This window comes from Patagioenas fasciata, chromosome W, assembly GCF_037038585.1.
Source record: "Patagioenas fasciata isolate bPatFas1 chromosome W, bPatFas1.hap1, whole genome shotgun sequence".
Classification (NCBI taxonomy): Eukaryota; Metazoa; Chordata; class Aves; order Columbiformes; family Columbidae; genus Patagioenas; species Patagioenas fasciata.
Window position 1 is genome coordinate 554,927 of NC_092559.1, and position 25,476 is coordinate 580,402.

At 51.5% G+C, this 25,476-nt stretch overlaps 1 long non-coding RNA gene across 1 annotated transcript; it reads right to left on the minus strand.

Moving 5' to 3' along the window:
• Positions 1-25,458, minus strand: LOC139826354 (uncharacterized). The gene is made up of 5 exons (XR_011736302.1): positions 25,353-25,458; positions 23,971-24,043; positions 11,378-11,574; positions 6,851-8,405; positions 1-1,774 (listed from the first exon to the last, which is right to left on the minus strand). It is a non-coding gene; the product is annotated as an uncharacterized lncRNA (long non-coding RNA).
• Positions 25,459-25,476: the final 18 nt, after the last annotated feature.

Below are 25,476 nucleotides of genomic sequence, written 5' to 3' on the forward strand. Positions count from 1 at the left end.
AACTGGCACGTCTCAGAAGGGTCTTCCCCAGCACCGTCCTCGGGAGCTGCTTGGTGTGCCCGTCCCTGGAGGCTCTGTCGAGGCGTCCCCGCAACGCCGAGGTCCGAAGGAGCCCCCTGGGCCCCAGGCTCAGTCAGTGGTTCTCATGTCAGGAACAATCCAGTGTTCATAGTCTCTCTCCCGAGCTCAGATCAGTCCCCAATCTAGGTGTAGCGGTTTTGCCCATGCTGTTCATCACCCACCTCGGTGCTCTGACAGCAGCTGCTCCAGCAGCTCTCGGCCCCTGGGTATCCCCAAAGTCGGGATTCTCCCATTATTCTCTCCACAAGGGTCCTTCTCTTCAGGCCCCTCCGTCTGCCTTAGACTCTGTGCTACAGCTCCAGAAGCACAAGTCCCTTTTCTCAAAAGGCCGTTTCTTCCATGGCCTTTGGTGCCTGTTTGGCATCAGTACAAGTCCTGCCTCTCCCTGGGGATCTGACCACAGACAGGTTAACTGAGTCCAAATCATCCGCAGGACTGTCTTGGGAAATTCAGCTGAACCTGGGATACTGCAACGGTATGATTTCAGGAGTCCTTACAACTGTTTTCTGCAGCCAGTTTTGTAACCCGCTCAGTTCTGTGCATGCCGGTATCTGCAGGGACTGGCAGCTGAGAGCATCAGCTGCAACGGGAAATGCTGGGAACCTGGCGTGGATACCAGAACAGTTATATTTCTGAAGTGGAGAACGAAAAGGGAATAGGTGACTGTAATCCAAACGCTGTAAATCTGGTGATACACAGGGGAACACGTACGTGCGTAAGCTGAATGAGAGGATCTCTCATGACGGAGCAGAAAATCAGCACTCTCTGCCACTAACACATCAACCTCCCCGGATTGTGAAGCTTTGGGATCAAATCTGTGATGGAGATTACTTGTTTATTTGGCCATGAATACTACACGCATAATTCCTCTTCTGAACTGTATTTAGAACAATAGATGGCCCTGGAGAGATGTAATTCATTTGAGAATGCTGACATGAAAAATCTCCAGGTGCAGCTCCAGTGATTTATAACTAGTCTCTTTATATAATGAAGCCCCATTAATTATTTAAAATTTTCGAGAAAAAATAGATCCAATATATATTATGGATGGTGATTCTCATACAACTGTGTGAGACGCTGCAGCGGGGAGTGCCGAGGATGCAGCCCTGCCCGGGAGGTCTCCAGCGAAAGGGGTGATGGGAGGAGCTCCGGTACCAAACAGCCGCACGACGTTGATGCCCGGAGCCTGTGGATGGTGATTCCATCAGAAGGGGTGGTGGGAGCTCCGGTACCAAACAGCCGCACGACGGTGATGCCTGGAGCCTGTGGATGGTGATTCTGTCAGAAGGGGTGGCGGGAGGAGCTCTGGTACCAAACAGCCGCACGACGGTGATGCCTGGAGCCTGTGGATGGTGATTCTGTCAGAAGGGGTGGCGGGAGGAGCTCCGGTACCAAACGATGCGCTGGGCTGGGGCAGCAGCATCATCAGCAGCACCACAGCAGCTGCTGCTCCTGCTCAGAGAAGTGCCTGATCCTGTTCTTCACCTCTCAACTGCCTCCTCGGCAGGGTCCTCCAGCAGCCACGGACCCTGGGCTGACTGTACAGATCCATAAAATATGCTGGTACACAGGAAAACTTCCCACTTTGCGCTCAACGTGTTCTTAAAAGCCTGCTCACGGAGCTCACTCTATCCCAGGGTGTGCTGGACCTCTTCCACATCCCAGCAGGTCTTCTAAACCTCCTCCTCAGAACCTGTGTGAAAGATGACGAGGACAGAGATCAGAAATGCTCCTTTACCAAGGAACACACTTGCTCCATCTCTCTCAATTACTTTTTCCTGTATACTCCGAACATAACTTTTGTGATATACTTTTCTTTTTCTGCATTGCACCATCAACGTTAATTTATATCAGATATGTATTTGTTTGTTTGATTTTTAGCTCAGATTGAAATATAATACTGTACTCTAACTGTTGTGCTAATATTGGTCTTATCCCTTCCTAGGTAATTTTCCTATTTTTCCCACAATTAATTGATGATATCAAGATCTATGAGCTATGAACTTCCCCAGTGTGAACGAGCTTATAGCTCCATTGTGCTTGAAGTGAATTACTTCCACTTACAATTAAAATATACTTGTTTTCCTTTAGCAGACTGTGCTCTTCAATCCCTTCAGCTCTGCATTTTATTGCAGGTTGCTTGTCCGGTTCCATTTTTATGGACACGGGGATGGAATTCATCCGACCTAGTTTCTCTGGGATCCTTTTATCCCCAACAGAGAGAAGCAGGAGCTTTTGAAACGCAATTCATCTCGTCATCCTGCAGCAGACATCTGAAAAAGTCCAATAGGTGTGCCCGTGAAAGCGCCTCTATTGCTGTGAGACAGCCCAGGGCGACGGGGGCAGCACGTCCCGCACTGTCCCGCACAGCAGCCTTGACTCACCCGCCCCATTTCATCACTCTAAAAAATGCAATAGTCTAAGAACACATTTCCCTGCAACGTCGTGAAACTTGAGAAGGGAGCATTGAGTATTTTAACTTCTTAACAAGCGAAACGGGAACCCACGTAGCACCCGAACAGCCCTTCATGCAGGGAAGAGCAGCAGCGGAGGGCAAACCCCTCCAGCGCTGTCAGCGCCCACCGGACACTGCTTCTTGTCACTGTGCACTGCGTCACACAGCAGAAAACCCTCCCGGGAGCGCGGCGGCTGCCAAACGGCCCGGCCAGCGCTCAGCTCTGCACTGACGCGCTTTGCTGAACAGCAGTCACTTCAGCACGTGCTCCAGGTGAAGCACTTGCTCTCTGTCTCTGCTGCGTCGGGGCCCTTAGATTCACTCCTATGGGGTTTTTACATTAACTTGGAAATAGTTCACAAACTATTCTGTGCCAATTGCATGTTAAAGGAAGTTAAAACAATACATCTCCCATTAGTAATCCAATCAGGTTCACTATAATGAACAACACAGAAAGAACTAAAAAGATGTTCCGAGCTCTGCCAGTTGTCTCGTGCTGCCAGAATACTTAGAAAATCTATGTCAGCACCTCAGCAAATCCTTGGCATCCCCAGCAGTGTCATACGGGAAACAATTCCTTACATTTCCAAATGTCAGGAGGCTGCAGTGCGGTGAGAGCCGGCCCTGGAGCCGTTCTCGGCAGCAGCGACCCAGTGTGAGTGCTGAACGCTCCTCCTGGAGTCCTCGCTGGGGCCTCAAGAGCTTGTTGGTGACAGACCTTTAGTGACTGCTTTGTCACATCCTGGAAATACCATGCATACTCGATACAAAAATGTTGACTAAACATTGCTGTGTATTTAACGAGAAAACTGTGGTAATTACAAATAAAACAAAAGCCGGGTGAATAGGCTGAAAAGCTGCAGAAGCTTTGCTGTTTCCACTACTTGCGCCATTCCACATGGCAAAAGCTTAGCTATTCCCATTCTTTGTAGCTGTTCTTTGTTTTCCTGCTGGACTTAGCTGTGCCAGCTGTTACTCAAATACTGGGAGACGCTACTTGGAAGGTCACTGCAACGTGCCAACGTGTAGACTTTGCACTGTAAATCCCTACGCTTTCAATCATCCGCTGACAGCAGACACAAAGGAAATCTAAATAAACCATGATCTTCACAAATACAGATGGTTCGGGGTTTACAGAATTGGCTTGAACAGATTAATAGCGCCACAACCTAAGCAGATTTAGGAAATCAGCTGGATGCTTGGCGGGCTTAGTAACCGTGTGACGGTGACGAACCGCGGCCAGAGCCGCCCAGTGCCGAGCTGTTCTGGTCACCGGGCTGTAATGTCACAGCCGGGCAGGGTCCCCAGTGCCGAGCTGTTCTGGTCACAGGGCTGTAATGTCACAGCCGGGCAGGATCCCCAGTGCCGAGCTGTTCTGGTCACAGGGCTGTAATGTCACAGCCGGGCAGGATCCCCAGTGCCGAGCTGTTCTGGTCACAGGGCTGTAATGTCACAGCCGGGCAGGATCCCCAGTGCCGAGCTGTTCTGGTCACCGGGCTGTAATGTCACAGCCGGGCAGGATCCCCAGTGCCGAGCTGTTCTGGTCACCGGGCTGTAATGTCACAGCCGGGCAGCGTCCCCAGTGCTGAGCTGTTCTGGTCACAGGGCTGTAATGTCACAGCCGGGCAGGGTCCCCAGTGCCGAGCTGTTCTGGTCACAGGGCTGTAATGTCACAGCCGGGCAGGGTCCCCAGTGCTGAGCTGTTCTGGTCACAGGGCTGTAATGTCACAGCCGGGCAGGGTCCCCAGTGCCGAGCTGTTCTGGTCACAGGGCTGTAATGTCACAGCCGGGCAGGGTCCCCAGTGCCGAGCTGTTCTGGTCACCGGGCTGTAATGTCACAGCCGGGCAGGGTCCCCAGTGCCGAGCTGTTCTGGTCCTCTTCTCCAGTCTGGCCATACGCTGCTGATGGAAGGATTTGTGCTTTAGATCCTGGAGCATTTTTATTTCTCTGCAACGTACCATGTATCATTTCTAGGCTAAGTCTAAGATACGGCCAGTCTCATCAGTTGTGTACTAAATTACCATGCTGAACGCATTATGACTGAGAACAGATCAAAAGATGCTGTTGGATGCTATTGCCCTTCTAGCAGTCAGCCTGAATCTCAGTTCTCTCCTGCTTTGAATTTCAACATGAAAGGCTTTTCTCCTCTAAAACAGGCGGCTCGTTTCTACGTTTTTAGCTACAGTGGATCCACAGCCTGATTGAGAACACAGGTGATAAAGTCCTGAGGTAGGCACACGGTTAAGGACTGAAAATACACCATGCTCAAGCCAGGATTTGTTTTAAAACTCTGCTGGACTCCTGCATTTTATGGCAAATGCTTCACTTGTATATTGGGAGAGTTATTCAGCTGCTGCGATAAATCTTGCCCAAAAGTCATTATTTGCCATTGTCATACCTTAATAGGCAGCGCCTCAAGGCTATGATTTTGTGCAACCACGTTCTATTGTCCCGTGTGTTATTAATAGATTTTTAGGCCACCTGCCTTTTTAATCCCGTCCTCTTTTTCTTTCTGTTCTGCTATAGCACAAGCTCTTTTGTCCGTCCCAGCCCATTACAGGCCGGCTGTTTGGGAACAGGAGCACTGACAACCACAATCCTGTGTCAACAGCCCCGCAGCTTTCCACAGAAGGGACTTGGCTGCAGATCTGGTACTTGCAGCACCAGGAAGGCTGCCCTGCTAATGTCTTTTCTTAGCACATATGTTGTGCCGAAGCTGGCGAAGCACCTTGAGGACTGGCACGATGCCGCTCTGACACATGGCCATGGTGGTACACTCTGTATAAGCTTGAAATATGTTTGCCGAGGGGAGGATTCCAAGCCCAGGACACAGCAATGAGATTTTTGGCTGGCATGACACAGTGAAAATCCCCAGCCAATGTTTCCAGTGTTCATCCACCTCCAGCTCTCAGTTTCAGGCGTCTCGCGTCTGATTAACAGAGACAGCAGATTTCAGCAGTTCCAGTTTACCTCAGTGCCCCTGAGCAGTACTTGTGCTGGTGCAGAAGAGCTGAGAAGTGGTTTCCTTCCCCTGCCATGCTGGAGCTGTGCTGCAGCGCTCGGAACAGTACATACCAGCTACGTGCGGGGAAAGCTGCCTGTCACTGGTGAGAAACAACACAAGCGCAGTGCTCCGAGAGCCAAAGCAGCCACCGGTGGGCTCTGCACATGGGGAGGAGGAAGGAAGGCCAAGGGGGTCAGCCCGTGCCAAAAGGGACGTGGGAGTTCAGGTCTCACACCAGTTTCCAGATCATCACCTAAACTGCTCATTCTCTGCAGGACTATCAATGAGGAAACCTGTGTTATTTGAACTTAGACAATGGTAAAAGGCTGCATTGTGGGTTATTTCATTTATGAGAAGAAGTCAAGATAGGCTAATTTGCTTATTTTTGGATTTGCATAGTGTTGTACCATCGGGCGGCAGACAGAGCTTCCCTGTTCATGGTGTCTCAGCAAGCGCCGCCTGAATCGCTCCCTGCAGCCCCTTCCGAGGGGGACATTGCTGTGTGCAAACCGGGCGGGAGCACAGCTTATCTCAGTGCCCTCTCCTCTGCTCCTGCAGCGTTCGGCAATCAGCACAACCACCCCACCCGTGCATTTGCATTCCAAGCCAGGCATGCATGTCGCTGGGTCGGGGTGGAGATCTCCCTGTAGGTCGCGTTTCGTAACATCAGTGTTTGTGTCACACGTGACAATGGTTTCTCCGCTGTGTCTGTGGGTGCTGAATGGCTTCTCCCGTTCTCAGCACCAAGTGGCCGCACAGTAGCTCTGGAGAGGCCTATCCAAGTTATCCCAGTTATCCTGAGCTCCACTATTGCTGTGAAAAGTCCACGTTAGGTCAATGTAAATAATCGGGGAGTCGTGTATATCTTGATTTACCTGATAGGACTTTCTACAAGTTTTGTGTACCCTTATCTGATCTCTCTTCTTATGTTGTACCTGGTTTAGATCCAGTAATTGAAATACTACAGCCACTTCCATCTTGATGAACCGTTTGTGATTGCTTCTGACCAAGCTGAAATTTTGCACGCACACACACTCTTCACTTTAAGACCATTGCATTAACCCATGAGAAGTGCCGTCTCCTACTTTGTTAGCACAGGCAGTCTACTAAGAAATGTAGAATATATTGCTACTTCTTCCGTGAGAAATGTAGGGATTGATGGGGAAAATCATTAAAGCTGAAGCTAGGAAAGACAAATTAGATCATCCAACCCTCCTCCTAGTGCATGTCACTTTATACAAATAATGACTATTAGGACTATCCCTACCTATTTGATGCTATCTTTGTAAAGGAGAATGTGTTTGCTTACCTCAAATCCAGAAGAGCTCAGGAATTTGCTTCTGGCAGAACTCAAGGCAGGTCAGTCCAAGCGGATCTCTTCCACAATCCTGTGTTCTCACGGCAGGCTCAGCCCCACATGATCGAACTCAAGGCAGGTCAGTCCAAGCGGATCTCTTCCACAATCCTGTGTTCTCACGGCAGGCTCAGCCCCACATGATCGAACTCAAGGCAGGTCAGTCCAAGCGGATCTCTTCCACAATCCTGTGTTCTCACGGCAGGCTCAGCCCCACATGATCGAACTCAAGGCAGGTCAGTCCAAGCGGATCTCTTCCACAATCCTGTGTTCTCACAGCAGGCTCAGCCCCACATGATCGAACTCAAGGCAGGTCAGTCCAAGCGGATCTCTTCCACAATCCTGTGTTCTCACGGCAGGCTCAGCCCCACATGATCGAACTCAAGGCAGGTCAGTCCAAGCGGATCTCTTCCACAATCCTGTGTTCTCACGGCAGGCTCAGCCCCACATGATCGAACTCAAGGCAGGTCAGTCCAAGCGGATCTCTTCCACAATCCTGTGTTCTCACGGCAGGCTCAGCCCCACATGATCGAACTCAAGGCAGGTCAGTCCAAGCGGATCTCTTCCACAATCCTGTGTTCTCACGGCAGGCTCAGCCCCACATGATCGAACTCAAGGCAGGTCAGTCCAAGCGGATCTCTTCCACAATCCTGTGTTCTCACGGCAGGCTCAGCCCCACATGATCGAACTCAAGGCAGGTCAGTCCAAGCGGATCTCTTCCACAATCCTGTGTTCTCACGGCAGGCTCAGCCCCACATGATCGAACTCAAGGCAGGTCAGTCCAAGCGGATCTCTTCCACAATCCTGTGTTCTCACGGCAGGCTCAGCCCCACATGATCGAACTCAAGGCAGGTCAGTCCAAGCGGATCTCTTCCACAATCCTGTGTTCTCACGGCAGGCTCAGCCCCACATGATCGAACTCAAGGCAGGTCAGTCCAAGCGGATCTCTTCCACAATCCTGTGTTCTCACGGCAGGCTCAGCCCCACATGATCGAACTCAAGGCAGGTCAGTCCAAGCGGATCTCTTCCACAATCCTGTGTTCTCACGGCAGGCTCAGCCCCACATGATCGAACTCAAGGCAGGTCAGTCCAAGCGGATCTCTTCCACAATCCTGTGTTCTCACGGCAGGCTCAGCCCCACATGATCGAACTCAAGGCAGGTCAGTCCAAGCGGATCTCTTCCACAATCCTGTGTTCTCACGGCAGGCTCAGCCCCACATGATCGAACTCAAGGCAGGTCAGTCCAAGCGGATCTCTTCCACAATCCTGTGTTCTCACGGCAGGCTCAGCCCCACATGATCGAACTCAAGGCAGGTCAGTCCAAGCGGATCTCTTCCACAATCCTGTGTTCTCACAGTAGGCTCAGCCCCACATGATCGAACTCAAGGCAGGTCAGTCCAAGCGGATCTCTTCCACAATCCTGTGTTCTCACAGCAGGCTCAGCCCCACGTGATCATGCCTGAAGATGCAGGGGAGCAGCACTGATCCCCAAGACATGACCTTTCAGACCCTGTAAAATGGGACAAACATACAACTAATAACATGCAAACTACTTCAAGGGGGAATGTCAAGAAATTTCAGCCCCACCATCTTCTTTCCTGCCACAAAGAAAGAGGTTTGATCTCCGCCCTGGATGGCAGCAATGGCCTTTTACCATATCTCTGCCTTCATCTGGGGTATGGACATTCAGACAATACTAACAGAGGCTCTGCAGCATTTCCAGGACACAGGGAGGTCTTCAGGTGAAAAGTGAGGTGGAAATGCAAACCGTTCTGGTTTCGACTGTTTGGTTTTCTGCGTCCCGGAGAAACCAGCCTTTCCTCTGTCTTCTGTCCCGGCCGTCTCAGACCAGCACAGCTCTCGGGGCAGTGCTGGGATCCTATGTTCAGCTGCTCCTGTGCAGAGCTCAGGGGTCTGAGAAGGCGTGAGGACCTGGCTGAGGTTACACATGGGTGTAAACGGGAACCGATCTCACTGGGGTCCGAGCAAACAGTACAAGGATTACTTTTACTAAAGGAAGGCCTCAGAGCTGTTTCTCCCCGCTGCGGGGAGCAGCCCGGGGGAGCTCTGGAAGCCACGGCCGTCCCTCACTCGCTTCCAAAGCAGCGGCAGGCCCGACAGACCCCGCTTGGGCAGCTCCGCTCTGCTCCAGCACCTTCCTCCTCACCCGCACAGCGCTATGACCATCCGGAGACAAGTGACCCGTTGTGGTTTCCCCCAGGGAATGGCCCCAAACAGAAAATACACGTTCTTGAATAAAGCATGCTACATTAAGAGAAGCACAATTATTCCTACGGTAGGGTTTGTGCAGCCAAAGGGTTTAGTCGTCTCCCAGCTACAGCAAAGCAAAGCTTTGTAAGGAGCGCTTGAGCTCCTCTCTGTCCGGCTGCACAGAGCTGGTCTGAGAGCACAGAAAATACAGCGTCGCTCTCAAAGGGACCGGAGATCAGGCCCCAGCCCTTGGAGTCACTGGCAGGATTTGGCACAAATCCCATCAGCTCAAGCAGAGGCATTTAGATATTAGTGCTTAATGAGCTGTTTGCATCCATTTAGTCTCATATTGCTTTTAAGAATTTCTGTGCGTTCAACCAAAGAAAATTGTAATAGCGTCATTTATTAAATGAACTTCTCAAAGAACCTTAAAACATGGGAATGCTGTAGCAATGAATATTGCAGCAATAATATTCTAGCTTGTAAAAGAAACCTGTAAGTATTTGGATAAAATTGTCATTAATGTGATTGCAGTATGAAAATGAATCAGTCCTCTGTATGTTAGTTGAGTTGTCTCTATAACCAGTTCATTTGCAGGCCGAGGGAACGGGGATGCATGCCGTGAAATCGGTGATGTGTGAAACAGATTGAAGTATTTCCCGTCCGTTTTCCCACGCCGCCTGTCTAACCCAGACCCTCGCTGGGGTGCGTTTGGGGCGTCCCGGGGCCGCTCCCGCCCGTGTCCCCCAGGCGCTGGAGGGTGAGCGGCAGAGGAGCGCCGGGGGCTGCGCACGCTGCGCTCGGACACCGCAGCTCAGACACGGCTGGACCCCCCGCGCCGCCAGCGCTGCTCTCATCACAAACCTGCACCCAAACCCTGGCCTTCCCAGAGACCGCAGGTGGTTTGTGAGCAGCGTCTCTTCAAACACAGGTTCAGAACTCTCTAATAATTAATTTAAAATACCTTCTTTTTTAGTATTCTTTATACAGACCTTCCCCAAAGACATTTGATTCCGTATTTAAACTAATAGGATGTATGTTGCTGCAAAATTACACACTCTTTTGAATATTAGAGTACATTTGGAATTTAATTATGGAACACATTTTAAAAACCCAAATGATTTGTGATTTGATTCACCTATTCCAAGTTTTGACTATGAGGTACGATCAGTTTTGATCCATTGCTTATTTAGATGTATCTGCCTGAGAACTGTTCTACTCCAGCTTCGTCTTTCCCAGGGATTGTGTTCTGACCCCAGCGTGACACTTTTGCTCTGTAGTTGAATTCCAAGGTTTGTAGGCTGGTTTCTCAATAAAGAAGAAACGTGAGATACACACATGGGGTATACTCTAAACAGATTTTTTCATGTACCATAAGCAGAAGGCAATTGCACCAAATCCTTGTTCCAAGAGAGCAACTGTACTTTAGGAGCCACAACTGGAGATGGCTCCCCCAATTCCTCCCCAGCCCCTTTTCAAGAGCCACCATCTCTGAACACCCGCACAGTGGGTTTTCTCAGCCCCAAGCACCTTGTGCCCATGAGAAACAAGCCCTTTAGCAGCATCACAGGGATGTCTGGTGACAGCTGTAACCACCACCATCCCCTATACCGATCTGTGAGGCTGACAAAAGCCATCTACAAGTCTTGCTACTTAAGATTAACATTACAATAGAGTTCTGGTGCAGGATCAGTAAACACATACACCAAAATACTCATGGAAGCGCTCAGTGTCCATCTGTCCAGAGCCCAGAAAGGCTCCTCGCCCTCAGCTGTAAAGTCCACATGGACCCTTGGCCAGCGCCGGAGAAGAGAGAAGAGGGAACAAACAAAGCAGAGCAGAGGAAAACGAGATGAAGCGATGAGAGGAGAACAGGGAGGAGCATAGTGAGCAAAAGGGTGAGTAGGAGGAAAATCAATCTGAGATGTAGGCGGGTGAGAGGTACATAAAGCCACGAAGAGGATAGCAGATTACAGAGTCGTGAGTCAAACGCCACGGTATGAAACGAGCCTACAAAGGGCATCCCAGGCTCTTCTAATTCCTGCAAAAACTTCTGCAAATAGCACTCCTTGCCAGAGATACGTTACGCAAGATCAATATTCATCCTTGCGGGTCAAGTGAAGTTCAAAGAGTGACTCACACAGCTCGTGCGGGCGCACGAGTTTGAGTGGATGCTCAGGTTCAAAATGTGCGCAAAGTACAATAAAGGAAAACAGTGGGATTCAATATTGTGCAAAGTGTAGAAACTGAAATTATTTTGAAAAGTCTCACCCTGAAAAAGCAGGAACTGCTCATACTTCTGCTCCAGGTTCAGATTCCCAGCATCCCGCCACCGTCCCACAGGTCTAAGGCTTCACTGAAATGCACTCTCCAGACTCCACGGTTATTTTCCTCCGGGCTTGTTTGTGCCTCCTCTGTAGTTTGGTATCTTGCCCCCTGGAGCAAGGACGTCTTTCTCCTGAGCATGCCTGCAAAAACGGAAGAATAGAAATGATCTTTCTTTTATAACGAAGCGAAGGCCACGCGTGCAGGCCCAGCCGGGGCACGGGGTGGCCAAGGCCAGGCTGGGATCTCAGCGCCCGGGAAACAAGCTCTTCACAACAAAAGAGCGAATTCTGGCTCTGAAGAGGAATCAGTTCAGCCCACCCAACCTCTCCCTTACACCCATGGACATTCCTTGCTTCATCAGCTACACAGGGAGGTGAGACACTTAACCTGGCAAACAGAAAATGGCCAAAACCACATTATGTGAAACCTGTGATGTTGTCTCGACTTAAAACCTTAGCTACACTTACTACTTATTCCTGTAAGTTTACACTTCTTTACAGCATCTCCTAAACTTCTTGGCCTCATGGACACTATTCAATTCACTTTTCTTCCTAAACCACTGAATACTCCTATCTGTAATTTCCCTTTTTACGTTTCATGTTGATACGAGCTATTTGCCTGTAACTAACCCTGGACTCAGAGAGCACCGCTGCTCTGCAAACCAGAGCATTTCCAAATGCAATCCTGTATTAAATAGAGTGTGGGACTAGTCCAGCATTCCTAAGCTGCTGAGAAAACCAGGGAAGCTTTAGATAAATACAGATTTTGCTAGAGAGAAATTGTACTTCCTTTATTAGGTGATGCAGTGGGTATTTCACCTCTTGTTTCAGAACATTGTCTCCACAGCAATTAAAGTAATTCAGGAATTCATTCCATATTTATGTTTTCCCAAGATCCTCCCTCAGAGCTGCAGAGCCACGGAGGATTCATGACTAGCTAAGCATTTCTCTGGCTGAACGCCTTTTGAAGCTGGGATGAGTTTTCCTGAGCTGCAAGGCTCCCGTGTCCCCCACTCGGTCCTTGCTGTGACGACGCGCACCGTCACAGCTTTGTGCTGGCAGCAGGAGCGGCAGCATCTGTTGCAGCAGCATCGGCCGTATCGATCAGACTGCTCGCCTCTCAGCTGAGCCTGCCGGGGCCGCGTTCCCTGCAGAGCGTGTCCCTGCTGACGGCGGGCCGCGTGTGCGGAGAAACGCTTCGGCCACCCCGCAACGCCAAGAGCAGAAACGCTGCAAGCTCTTGCCAGCATCTTCTGGGAAGTATTCCCCCAGTGTTACTGGAGCACATTCTTTATTCTACCTGAGATGATAGTCAAGCCTACCAAAGTAATAAGCTCTTTAAAGAAATACCGTATGTGCGGGGTGAGAAGTGGAGACGGGAACCCCTGGGGAGCCGCCACAGCTGGACCCAGAGGACAGCAGCAGCATGGGCTGGAAAGGGGCTGGGAGCACAGGAGACAAGGGACACACTGGGAAGGGGCTGGGAGCACAGGAGACAAAGGACACGCTGGGAAGGGGCCGGGAGCGCAGGGGACAAGGGACACGCTGGGAAGGGGCTGGGAGCACAGGAGACAAGGGACACGCTGGGAAGGGGCCGGGAGCGCAGGGGACAAGGGACACGCTGGGAAGGGGCTGGGAGCGCAGGGGACAAGGGACACACTGGGAAGGGGCTGGGAGCACAGGGGACAAGGGACACACCTGTGCCTGAGCCAGCACAAGAACTGTGAGGCCCAACGCCTTTGATGTGGCTGCCAGGAAAGGGCGGCGGCGGAGCAGCAGAGCCCGCCCGGCTACGCCAGCCATCCCCATCACACCTGCCGGGAAGCTGCTGCACAGACCGATCTCCGTAAACACCTGGGACCGGCTTTGGGACAAGTCAGGGTGTCTGCCCCGTCAGTTCTTGGCACAGCAGCCAAGTGTTTTGTCCAAGGGCTGCACCACCCAACTCTGCTTCCAAACACACCACGCAAACTGCAGTGCCTCTACGAGCGTTTCCTACTTGTTCAGAAACGAAACAAAACAAACCAAAACAGAACAAACTAAACCAAAATAAACTAAAAGGTATCTTCTGACAGACAAAATATCTCCGGTCATTTCCACTTATTCATGTGGCTCCAGGTATCTGTGCTGCTAGCCTGGGACGCAATGTTCCCAGGGGAAACTGGGGGAGATGTTTCTGAGCTCCGAACCACCCTTGCGGGACGGTATGTAAACATTTTCACACTGGATTTGAACGGCCCTTTCTCCTCCACAGATTCGATAAGTCCAGGATAGCGAGGTATAGTAAAGCATGACTCCCCCAGATTCTTTAGGATTTGCAGACGTGTATTTGTGCAGAAACACAAGGTCTGCTTTCCAGAGCGCAGCTTTACCTCCCCGCAGCCCCCGGGAAACGGCCACGCACAGCACGCTGGGGTGTGCACGGGGGACGACGGGCGCGGGAGGGGAGAGGGGACGTGAAGATACGATGCTCTGCACATCCAAACACCTGAGCAGGGCGCTGGAACACTAACTGGGGAACCACCGACGAACAAGGGCTTGATAAGTACATGGAATTATCGCCTATTTAAGTTTAGTGATATTTGAGGGAAGCTCAATTATGCCATTCTAAGCTGTGGAGAATGATGAAGAAGCTTAGCCCAGCTTTTGTTGCTTACTTCTTTTGAAACAAGGCAAGGTGTTAGCAGCGCTGTATCCTTAGCTATTCAGTTCCTATCCTCAAGTATTTTAGCACTCCCTGTGGTACAAATGTTAATGCACTAGAACCACAAACCCAGGAGAAGGAAAACTCCTCTGGTGCTTTCAAAGCCGAACCGTGTGCTGCAGAAGAGACGGCATGTCAGCTCTGTTCGAAAAGGAGATCGTGACTCGATGTTGATCTTTCCGGCTGAAACTCAGTCCCGACTGGCTGGACACCACGTGCGGACTGTTCTCCTGGTGTCCCTGCGTTCATCTCCATCTGGTGTGCAGGGAAGAAGAGCCAGCAGAACGCAGTGAGACCTCCTCTTGCCAGGATCAGGTAATGCCAATACAGGACACGCTCTTCTGGGATCACAGATCTCGACTCAACAGCCCTCGGAAGAGCAAACTCCTTCTCTGACACTGGAAGATCCCTAGGCAAATCTTCATCAGCAACGAACACCTACAACTCTGTCAGAAACACGACGTCTCAAGGTACCTAAGGTTCAGTGTGTTTGCACTTCTGTACCAGAGAAACATTTTTTGCTTGTCTGATTTCTAGTTCTGAGCAGTCTTTTCTGCTGGCACTCAGAGGGATGGACGGTCACATCTGGCAGAGGAAGCTGGGGACAGAGTCTTTTCTGCTGGCACTCAGAGGGACGGGCGGTCACATCTGGCAGAGGAAGCTGGGGACAGGACACCTCTGCTGAAGTCAGGCTCTGCTGAGTGTCCCCACCAAGACAAGACCTGCGGTGACTCTAAGTACGAGATGGTGCCGTTTCCATGCCACTGACAGAACAGAGGATGGTGAGATAAATGTGAAATGGTGATGCTGTTTCTCTGCAGTGCTGTGCGGAGGCTCAGGGGCCTGACGGGGGGCAGCGCCGCTGGGAATTCCCGCTGCCGGGAAGGGAACCCCGTCCTGGCCCACGGTGCGCAGGAGCCAGCCCAAAACTGGGCTGGCCCACGGTGCGCAGGAGCCAGTCCAAAACTGGGCTGGCCCACGGTGCGCAGGAGCCAGCCCGAAAGCGGCGTGTGGCTGGGGATGCAGCTGAACACGGCGCGGAACGCCATCCCAAACAGATCCAGCAAGGGCAGGAGTGATCTCCAAAGACCTGTTCAGTTATTCTAGAATAAGTCTTACAATGTGGGATTTGTGCAAGTCTTGGCAGTTAATTTTCTTGACGAGTGGGAGAACGATTAGTATAAAGAGAAAAAAGACATTAGTTAAGGTAATGAGTCCTCTGTGTTGTCACAAACTCCAGCATGCGTAGCTCTGTAGACAGTCATACATCTTTACACAGCCAACACACACTTCTGCCTGGTCTTTAACCAGCCACAGTGTTAGTGTACGCCTGTGATTTCCTGTCACATAAAGCTGATCAGTCATATAAACTGGGGGGCAGGTTTATTATCTTCAAAAAAATCTAGGGCTTTAAAAACTAAAATGTGTTCAAAAGTCCATCCATCCCCAGCAAGCGGCCCAGCTGCCGGCTGCGCACCAGGGCCAGTCGGGCTCAGCTGAGCAGCACTAATAGCCGAAATAAGGAGAATAAATCTGCCTTTGAAGCCAGCCAAGTCAGAGATGCCAGCTCACCCAATCTAATCATTGCATGCTTCCTCCTGTAAAACCCGGCATAAAAGCGTCTATTTCCAAGACACTGTATTGAAGCTAATCAACAAAGAGGAAAAGAGAATGCATGTTTATGGGAGTGCACATATATAATAGAAATTGATTATTGAATATTTTTTGGTCCAAATAGCAGCTTTTCAGGAGAAGCTGCAAAAATGTAATGCAGAGGTGTCTACATTAAAATTGCTGCCATTTCTCTAGAACAGCACACATAAAGCACGAATCACGTTTACCAGCAATCCAGCATGCAGGCATTTCTACTTTGCTCACTTTGGGAGTTCGATCAAATGAACCTCATCAACCTTTATCATCACCAGTCAGCCACTTTAAGAAGTAATGGTGCTTACAGTAGTATGAGTGAACAAATTTCTAGCTCATGTTTCTCTGCATTTTGATTTTGAGTCTTGGATTTACTCCAAATGCCTATTAAAAAAAAAAAAAAAGTAAAGTGGGATACATGTTGAGGAGCCCAGATGTTATAGGCCAGGCCCTTCCAGTTCTAAAAGGACGGGGCAAGAGTTAGGATGGTGAGTAGAGCACCCCAAGGTCCCGACCATCACCAGTGCAGCTGGTGGCCAGCTCAGCCTTCCCTTCCCTCAGCCCAGGGAACCCAGCGCAGCTCTGCCTGCCACTGCTGTCACGGAACATCCCCCGCTTGGCTCCAGGCTTTGAGCACGTCCGTAGGGAGCCGCATTTTAACTCCATAACGCTCCTTCCTGCAGAGCTGTGGTGCACACAAGAGGAGAAAGACCAAAAGGATTCATTTCACCGTGCCTGAAGTGCAGTCAATCACATCAGTGATTCCTGAACAGATTTTCTGACTACATTAACTGGATGCAAACGTGCCCTTACTACCCGAAATCCTTGCTGGTCTGAGAGCATGTGCTGGGCTACTGAAAGAGCACGGCCTGGGATCCGCTGCCCGACCGCCTGCCCCGCACACCTGCTGGCCACGCACCCAGAGCGGCTGGCAGCCTGCAGAACAGCTGCAGCCACGGGACACGAGGAGGAGGGTGCCGTGACAACATTGTTAGAAAGACTACACGCGGCCACTTTATTGTAATGCCTCTGAAATATATATAACCACGGCTGCTGACACAAGCCCGCTCACAAACATGTTACATAGAACGGCTCCTCAGAGGCTGCTAAAAGCATTCACTTCCCTTCAAAACAAACTGACTCACTTTCACATGGCACGTCTCTGGTAAAGTGGAGAGGCTGCCTGGTGACGATAAATCCTGCGGATCCCAGTGCCAGCGGCGGAGCCCAACGCTGCCCCGCGGCAGCGCCACCTGGGCCCAGTGCCGCAGCGCTGGGTGTCCTCCTCACAAAATCGTTTTGAAACAGAAAAAAAACATCTCCACATAGCCTAATATGGCTTTGGTGTGTTAGCAGCGGGGCAGCCTGTCCGGGCAGGCCAGGCCGCGGGCAGGAGAGCGGCTACAGGGCACCAGCCCAACACAACCAGCCACTGAGAGCATCCGGACCAACAGCTCCGACACAGCCACTGAGAGCATCCGGACCAACAGCTCTGACACAGCCACTGAGAGCATCCGGACCAACAGCTCCGACACAGCCACTGAGAGCATCTGGACCGACAGCTCTGACACAGCCACTGAGAGCATCCGGACCAACAGCTCCGACACAGCCACTGAGAGCATCCGGATCGACAGCTCCGACACAGCCACTGAGAGCATCCGGACCGACAGCTCCGACACAGCCACTGAGAGCATCTGGATCGACAGCTCCGACACAGCCACTGAGAGCATCCGGACCGACAGCTCCGACACAGCCACTGAGAGCATCTGGACCGACAGCTCCGACACAGCCACTGAGAGCATCTGGACCGACAGCTCCGACACAGCCACTGAGAGCATCCGGACCAACAGCTCCGACACAGCCACTGAGAGCATCCGGACCAACAGCTCTGACACAGCCACTGAGAGCATCCGGACCAACAGCTCCGACACAGCCACTGAGAGCATCTGGACCGACAGCTCTGACACAGCCACTGAGAGCATCCGGATCGACAGCTCCGACACAGCCACTGAGAGCATCCGGACCGACAGCTCCGACACAGCCACTGAGAGCATCCGGACCGACAGCTCCGACACAGCCACTGAGAGCATCTGGATCGACAGCTCCGACACAGCCACTGAGAGCATCCGGACCGACAGCTCCGACACAGCCACTGAGAGCATCTGGACCGACAGCTCCGACACAGCCACTGAGAGCATCTGGACCGACAGCTCTGACACAGCCACTGAGAGCATCCGGACCGACAGCTCCGACACAGCCACTGAGAGCATCTGGACCAACAGCTCTGACACAGCCACTGAGAGCATCCGGACCAACAGCTCCGACACAGCCACTGAGAGCATCTGGACCAACAGCTCCGACACAGCCACTGAGAGCATCTGGACCGACAGCTCCGACACAGCCACTGAGAGCATCTGGACCGACAGCTCCGACACAGCCACTGAGAGCATCCGGACCGACAGCTCCGACACAGCCACTGAGAGCATCTGGACCGACAGCTCCGACACAGCCACTGAGAGCATCTGGACCGACAGCTCTGACACAGCCACTGAGAGCATCCGGACCAACAGCTCCGACACAGCCACTGAGAGCATCTGGACCGACAGCTCCGACACAGCCACTGAGAGCATCTGGACCGACAGCTCTGACACAGCCACTGAGAGCATCTGGATCAACAGCTCCGACACAGCCACTGAGAGCATCTGGACCGACAGCTCTGACACAGCCACTGAGAGCATCTGGATCAACAGCTCCGACACAGCCACTGAGAGCATCCGGACCAACAGCTCCGACACAACCAGACACTGAGAGCATCTGGACCGACAGCTCCGACACAACCAGACACTGAGAGCATCTGGACCGACAGCTCCGACACAGCCACTGAGAGCATCCAGATCAACAGCTCCGACACAAACAGCCACTGAGAGCATCTGGATCAAAAACTGGGGGTCACCACTGCTTGTCCTTGGGTTCTGCTACGTTCTACTTTGTAATCGTGTTCTACACCTGCCAGAGTGTGCAGCAGCACTCAAGTCACTGAAATGAGTAGAACATATCTCTTGGAATTGCTTTAAGGATTATCTAATGTTTACACAATACTTTACATTTGTAAGTAATATTATTGCTTTAATACTTTTCTTTCAGCTGGGGGATTCCATTGTTGCAGTGAATTTTCATACTATTATTGCTCGAATTGCCTGGCAGGCTGGACTGTCCCATCGTTCCAGCAGGCCAGCAAGCCAGGAGTATGCTAATAACCCGCGAATACTGTCCGGGATGAGGGTCCCGAGTAATCCCTGCACAAAGGACTCCGGGAATAATGGTACAGTAATTCCCGATCACCCAAGTGCCTCCAGCAGTAGCTGCAAGGAGCACACATCAGATTCCCTTTGTAAGCTACAGAAAATAATAGCAGGTTTTTGTTGCCATTTCAGTCAAGCCAACATACATTATCTTCTCTCAGAAAGTACGAAAGCTGCAAATTACCTCAAATGTGCACAGTTCTGTGCATCCAACAATGCAGGTCCCCAAATTGATAATATACAAAACCAGCTGCTCAGGGATGAACAATGAAATACATTACACGTAAGCTAAACAAGAGTAATGCTCCCTTCAGGAAAGACGCATCGGAATCTCAGGGGACAGCTGCTCTACAGAGTGCAAAGAAGTGACAGAAAACACTGAATTTTGATCTGTGGACACACAGACTCTCAGGGAGAAAAAAACCAGAAAAAATCTTTCTGCGGTAAATAACTTCAGTAATTTGGGAAAAGAAAAGAAAATACCTCCCATGCAAACTGTATTAGAAACTGCATTAGAAACTGCATGATGGCCCTGGCGCAGGGAGGAGCCCGACTTTGCCTCCTGCCTTCTGCAGCGCTCTCACCTGGGACACCGACACACAGCCCGGCCAGCAGGGGCACCGGCAATCCCCGCTCGGAAAGGAAACGTGATGAAAACGGGCACAGAAACCAGGTCACTCGCTTTTCAGTGCCGTGGGCTCATCCAGGAGTCTCTCATTTCCAGTGGTTCTGTGGGAGTGCAGGCACATTCCACTGTTCTGAATTTCTCATTGAAACCGACATCATTTGTCATTCCACCGACTCCGGCAGCTCAGGAGCAGCTGAGCTGAAGTTGGAATCTAACCAGACCTGCAGGATTTCCATTCCCTTCTGCCTCCTGAACTGATCCGCAGCGACAGCAGATACATCTAATGCTTCAAAAGCATGATTTTAAACTTGACAGGCAAAGTTCTCCAAAGTGTGCAACAAAGGAAGCCCACTGGCATTTCAGGTATTCTGCTCGAGCCTGTACGTGGTGAGGCAGAATCTCCAGGCAGTTCCGTTCCTATTTCTGGAGAAGTCTGGCTTCTTCCACGTCTTAAAATTGAGTCTGCAAAAGCCTTCAAGGCAAGCAGCACTTATTTTCCACAGCTACTTAGCATGACAATAGGATCATATTGCAAATCCGGTGCCAGAGGACCAAAGTTTGACACATCGTCTCTCACTCACTCCACTCGCTCAGGAAATATCCGCTTTATTGTGCATAAATCCAAGGTGCTGCGGAAGCGGTGCCCCCGCCCTGGCTCCCGGCCACGGGCAGCCCTGGGAACGCAGGCCAGGAGCCCCCCCGCTGGAGAGGAGCCTTTGCCACGGGGCGGACACATCCAGCGCGTTCCCAACCCGGCCACCGTGCGCATCCAGCTCATCGCACGGATGCACAAACGCTACCAGCACCACAAAGGCAGCGGCCAGAGCGCGCAGAGCTGGTGGGAAGACGCTGTGGCCTCCTGCCTGGGGAACCTGCAGGTTTATAGCCCCTGGCACCGGCCTGGAAGCAAGATGTGCTGGTGACAACTGCAGGGACAGGGACACACAGCAGTGTCCCCCCACGGGCTGTGTCCCCAGCTGCTGGCCACGTCCCTACACTGCTGGTCATGTCCCCACCTGCTGGCCACATCCCCAGCTGCTGGCTGCGTCCTGCGGTCTGGGTCTCCATCTCCCGGCCGCAGGCTGCAACAGCGCAGGGACAGAGACAGGGATGCTCAGGGACACTCGGGGACAGGGCGGGGGACACACGAGGTTCTCTGGGGATCTCACCAGCTCCTGACAAAATGCTTCGCTCAGACACACGAGTGTGTAGTTGTGATGTGCTGAGTCTCTTTTCCGTTTTGCCAAAGCCCCCCTTCATTTTAGGAAAAGCGTTAGTATATAAAGTGCACAGAAAGAAGTGGTTTTGAAGGAGACCTTTTTTTTTTGCTGTGTAAAAATCACCCACTGACTTTGTGGTTTATGAAAAGAAATCTCAAATTTTTGCATAGTTTTTGGAGATGAGATTAATCATTATTTGCTTTAAAAGCCTACAGGATCATCGTAGATTTAGAAAACAGATGGAGTCCAGGGTTCCCGCTGTATCTGTTAGAGCCATTGAGCTCCGATGTTACCAGATGACTTTGGGAAAACGCTGCCCTCCTCAGGCGAAACAGCACCGGCCGGCTTGCCTGCAAGGAGCACTTCACACAAACAGGAACTTCCATAGAACCCACGTGTATACACTTGATGGATCACAGGCAGAAAAGGGAATGCATGGGAAACAACAGTTTTTTAATAGTTGGAATCGGGAATTAACTTCATTCTCTGCAATGGCTACAGTTGTAAGCTGAGCCCACCGTTACTTTAAGCTCTCTTGCAAAGCTGTTGTACCATAGTTTACACTGCAGCCCCTTGCCACTGCCCCTTCCCATGAGCTCCCAGTGCTCACACAGGCACAAATCAAGCACCCAGCAATATTTTTGAACAACTAGTTATCAGCGAGAGTGAACCCTGCTCTGACTGTGCTCAGTTACTGAAACCAAGACCTGCTCATTGCTCTAAAAGAGGTCCAACATCGACAAGCAAGGGTTTCTACTGTCACACTACACACTGACTCTACACAGCTCTTTCTGAAAAGGACTGTATTGATGATGACAATTAACGATAGCTTGTCATTTTGAGAGCCTAGACTAATACTATGGAACTTTGGGGTGTGATCCCAAATTTAGCCATGAACTACTAGTAGGATTTGAAGAAATTCAGTGTTTGCATCTTTTTTTTCCTATGGCTATAATCCCCACTTCTCAAAAAGGAATTAGTGACTGAAGTTCTAAATCATTCTGGTGATGAGGAATGCAACGAAACCAAGCAAACTCAGGTCATGCCCTTTACATTCACCTTGGGGTTTTACAGAAATCTGTAGGAGGTTGATGGGAAAAGTAACAGCTGGCCTAGCAGATCCAAACCATTATGGTGCTTGGTTTCCGTTTGCTTATCTCTAAGTGCCTGTGTTTGTGATTATGTTTATTTAAAACAAAACAAATCAGGGGCTGTGAGCGGTGGCAGCGGCAGCTCCTTCATGATGCCCGCGCCTGCAGAACAGCTGCTGCGCTTCCCTAGGCAGGGGTGTTAACTCTAAAACACCATATTTGGACTGGGCCATTAATCACTGCTACAGCAATTAATCACGGCTAAGGGACTTCTTTATCTCTAATAGTCTTCTTCCTGAAGAGACGTCATGCAAACCTGGCTGTGCGTGCAGCTACCTAATGAAACTGGGGTATTACAGAAGCCAGAGAGCCCTGGACTGGAATGAACTTCCTGGACTGAAATGGAATTGCCAAAGTAAAGCTCTGCTGCTTTGTTAAGCCAAGATGTTACCGATTTTTAATTAACTTGGTCTTTATTCCTGTGTGAGGAATTTGAGGCAGGTAGTAAAAGAGAACAGTGCTGAAAGACACAACTTTGGAATCCAGCATCACGTTTTCGACCTAGGAAACAGAGGTCTGTTTGAACAGGACTTTTTCTGGCGCAGGAAAATCGAGCATTGTTGCTACTGTAAAATAAACCAAGCAATCTCTTACACGTCTGTCAGTCCAAGACAAAGATCACTTTCATTACAGGCCAGCATCCACAAACGGGCAGACTCTGTTTCTGCAGAGCTACTCATAAATGAATAGCTGAACAGTGCTAATCTCAGCCAGGGTCTCCCATAGATACAAAGATCAAATACACTTTTATCAGCTAAGTCTGCAGCAAAGGATCCAAACATATGATGGTTTGATGATGTATTGATTAAAAACCTGCAAGATATCAAGCTTTTTCTTTCCTTTTTCCCCCTGCTTGTATACCTGTTCAATAATAAGACAGTGTTATGCCAAACTAAGAACGTATGTTAACGTAAAAAGTATGTTTCTCATTTAAAGAACAGAAGAAATTCTACTGTAGTCTTTCTCACTCATTTTTGTAATACGGCTTGAGGAACAAAGTGCAACAGCTGAGATGCCGGTACCGCTACAGCCATACGGGGACTGTTTCCTGGGCACAGTCAGCTCAACCTCGCCACGTTTAAACAAGGACAACGTCCTCTTTGGGAGCGGGGCTGTGGAACGGGAGCAAACCAGGTGCCTTCTGGGAACTATGACTCCTCCTTGCTGGTTGAAAGACAAGAGGGTTCTGCATTACTAAGATACTCTGATGTATGAAGAAGCTTGTCACTGCACTTAAGTTTGGCCAATACGGAAAGCTGCAGCTCAAGGGGCAGGTGGGTTTAAAATGGATGACAACGTTGGGAATTCTTGCAAGCGCCAGCCACAGCTTTGACGGGACCTTCTATGGGTTTGAAGAGGTGCTGGAGCAAAGCAGCTGGTTCTCGAAGAGAAATTAACCCAAACCATGCAAACTGATGACACAGCAAAGACGCCCAAGCCGTACTTGGTGTGCATTTCAACCAGTATTGCTGACCCAAATGTCACTTCTTTCCAATTTCTGGCACCTTCCCCAACTTTTATGCGCCACCACTGTACCACTCTCTACTCCGTGCAATACAAACATTTGAGTTCAAAGATAATCTGAACAACTTGGACAAGAGAATCAGCGCTGGTGCAATTTTACCCAGCAAAACCACAGCAGTGACGCTCTTCAGCCTCAGTCTGCGCCTCCGGTGCAGAGCAGGCGTGTCTGTGCGTGTGCGGCAGCAAACCAGCAGCGTGAAGGCCTCTGAGGCGGGGTGACCCCACCAACAAACCCAGGGTACAAACAAACTAGCAAAACCTCTCAGTCTCCAGGTTTCAAGTCACAGAACTGCTAGCCAAGTACAGCAGCACCCAGGACCACATTCTAAGGCTTATGAAAAGTCACTGCATCAAAACTTACAGTCAGAGCCAGTCACGTTCATTTGACGAGTTCTCAGTAGGCTCCCAAGGTGTTTCCATTGTTTTGCTGCAGCCTGAAACAAGAAAAATACAATGAAGAGGATTGCAAATGGACACAGCATGTAGCAGAATTGTACTGCTGTCAACCCTAAACATAACCACTTTCTTTGTTACTTAATTAATACGCAAAACTGTCCGTCTCAAGGGCTAACGCTATCATGACTAAGCATCCTCCAACTCTCCAATCCTTCCTCAAAAGAATGTGGGAAGTGGGGGTCCATTCTGACCTTTTACAAAGGCCAAAAGGCTAAAATCCTGCACTCTTGCAAGTGTTCTCTGTAACACGGTACAGTCCTGGTAATGGAGAGGGAATAAAGTAACCCTGTCACTTCTAACACCACAGGCGTGAGGTCCCACGCCTCCAAGAGCTGTGTCTTCTCGGTGCTGCCATCCGTTCCCCAGCGTGGCATAGCTGGGCTGGGAACAGGGACCTCCTGAGCACCCCAGGACGCGCCGAATGCTGTCCCTGTGCCAGACAGACCACTGTGCCGCACGGCGGGGTGACGGCACACGGTGGAGTGACGGGCACATGGTGACGGGCACACGGTGACGAGCAGCAGCTGTTGCCCAGTCCTTGTGGCCCAGTGCGGGGGCGATGCCGCTGGGCCCGGCTGCCCCAGCGCAGGCCCAAAGCGACGCAGAACCGGCGCCTCCGCCAGCGGGGAGCGGGCCTGGGGCTGCCTCCTCCTGCTCCCACACGGCTCGGCAGCCGCTGCTCCCCGACCTGCAGGTGATGTGGCCCAGAGCAGCCACGAGCAACGCCTCGCTGGGAACGGGGGACAGGCCCAGCGACCCCGCATGGCAGCGTGGACACGGGGGGGCAGCGCCGGGGCGGCCTCCCCACACAGTCTCTTTGTCCAGGGTGGTGATTTCTGTCGGCTCTTTATCACCGCTACCGACATTTTCACCTCCCGACCGAGCTCCCTGCCCGTCCAGCAGCAGGCGGGCGAAGCGGGCGAGGCGGGCGAGGCAGGCGAGGCAGACGGGGCTGCGGCCCCAGCGCAGGGGGTCCCGCCGCTGACCCGCTCGGGGGCCGGGGCTGCGGGAAGCGGCCGTGCCGAGGCCGGACACCGGGACAGGTCCGCGGCCTCTCCCCGCCTCCGGGGCCGGCCCGGCGAACTGGGGGAACCCGTTTGTCCGGTCTGACGGCGGCTCCCGGGGAGGCCGGGCGGAGCGAGGACGGGGCGGCATGCGAGGGCCCTGAGCGGGGAGCGGCGGCGGAACCCGCGCCCAGGTGCCGCGGGCGGGACCGGGACCGGGACCGGGCAGGTCAGAGCTGACACCGGGGCGGCCCCGAAACGACTTTCTGTCGCAAAATATCACCTGCTTGGTCTGGAACGCGATGGATTTCTGTGGAGAGACACGGAAGCTGGAACCCCTCGATGCGCGGGCCGGGCCCGGGTGTGAAGGCGGCGGCGGCCGGGCCGGGCCGGGCCGGGCGCTGCGG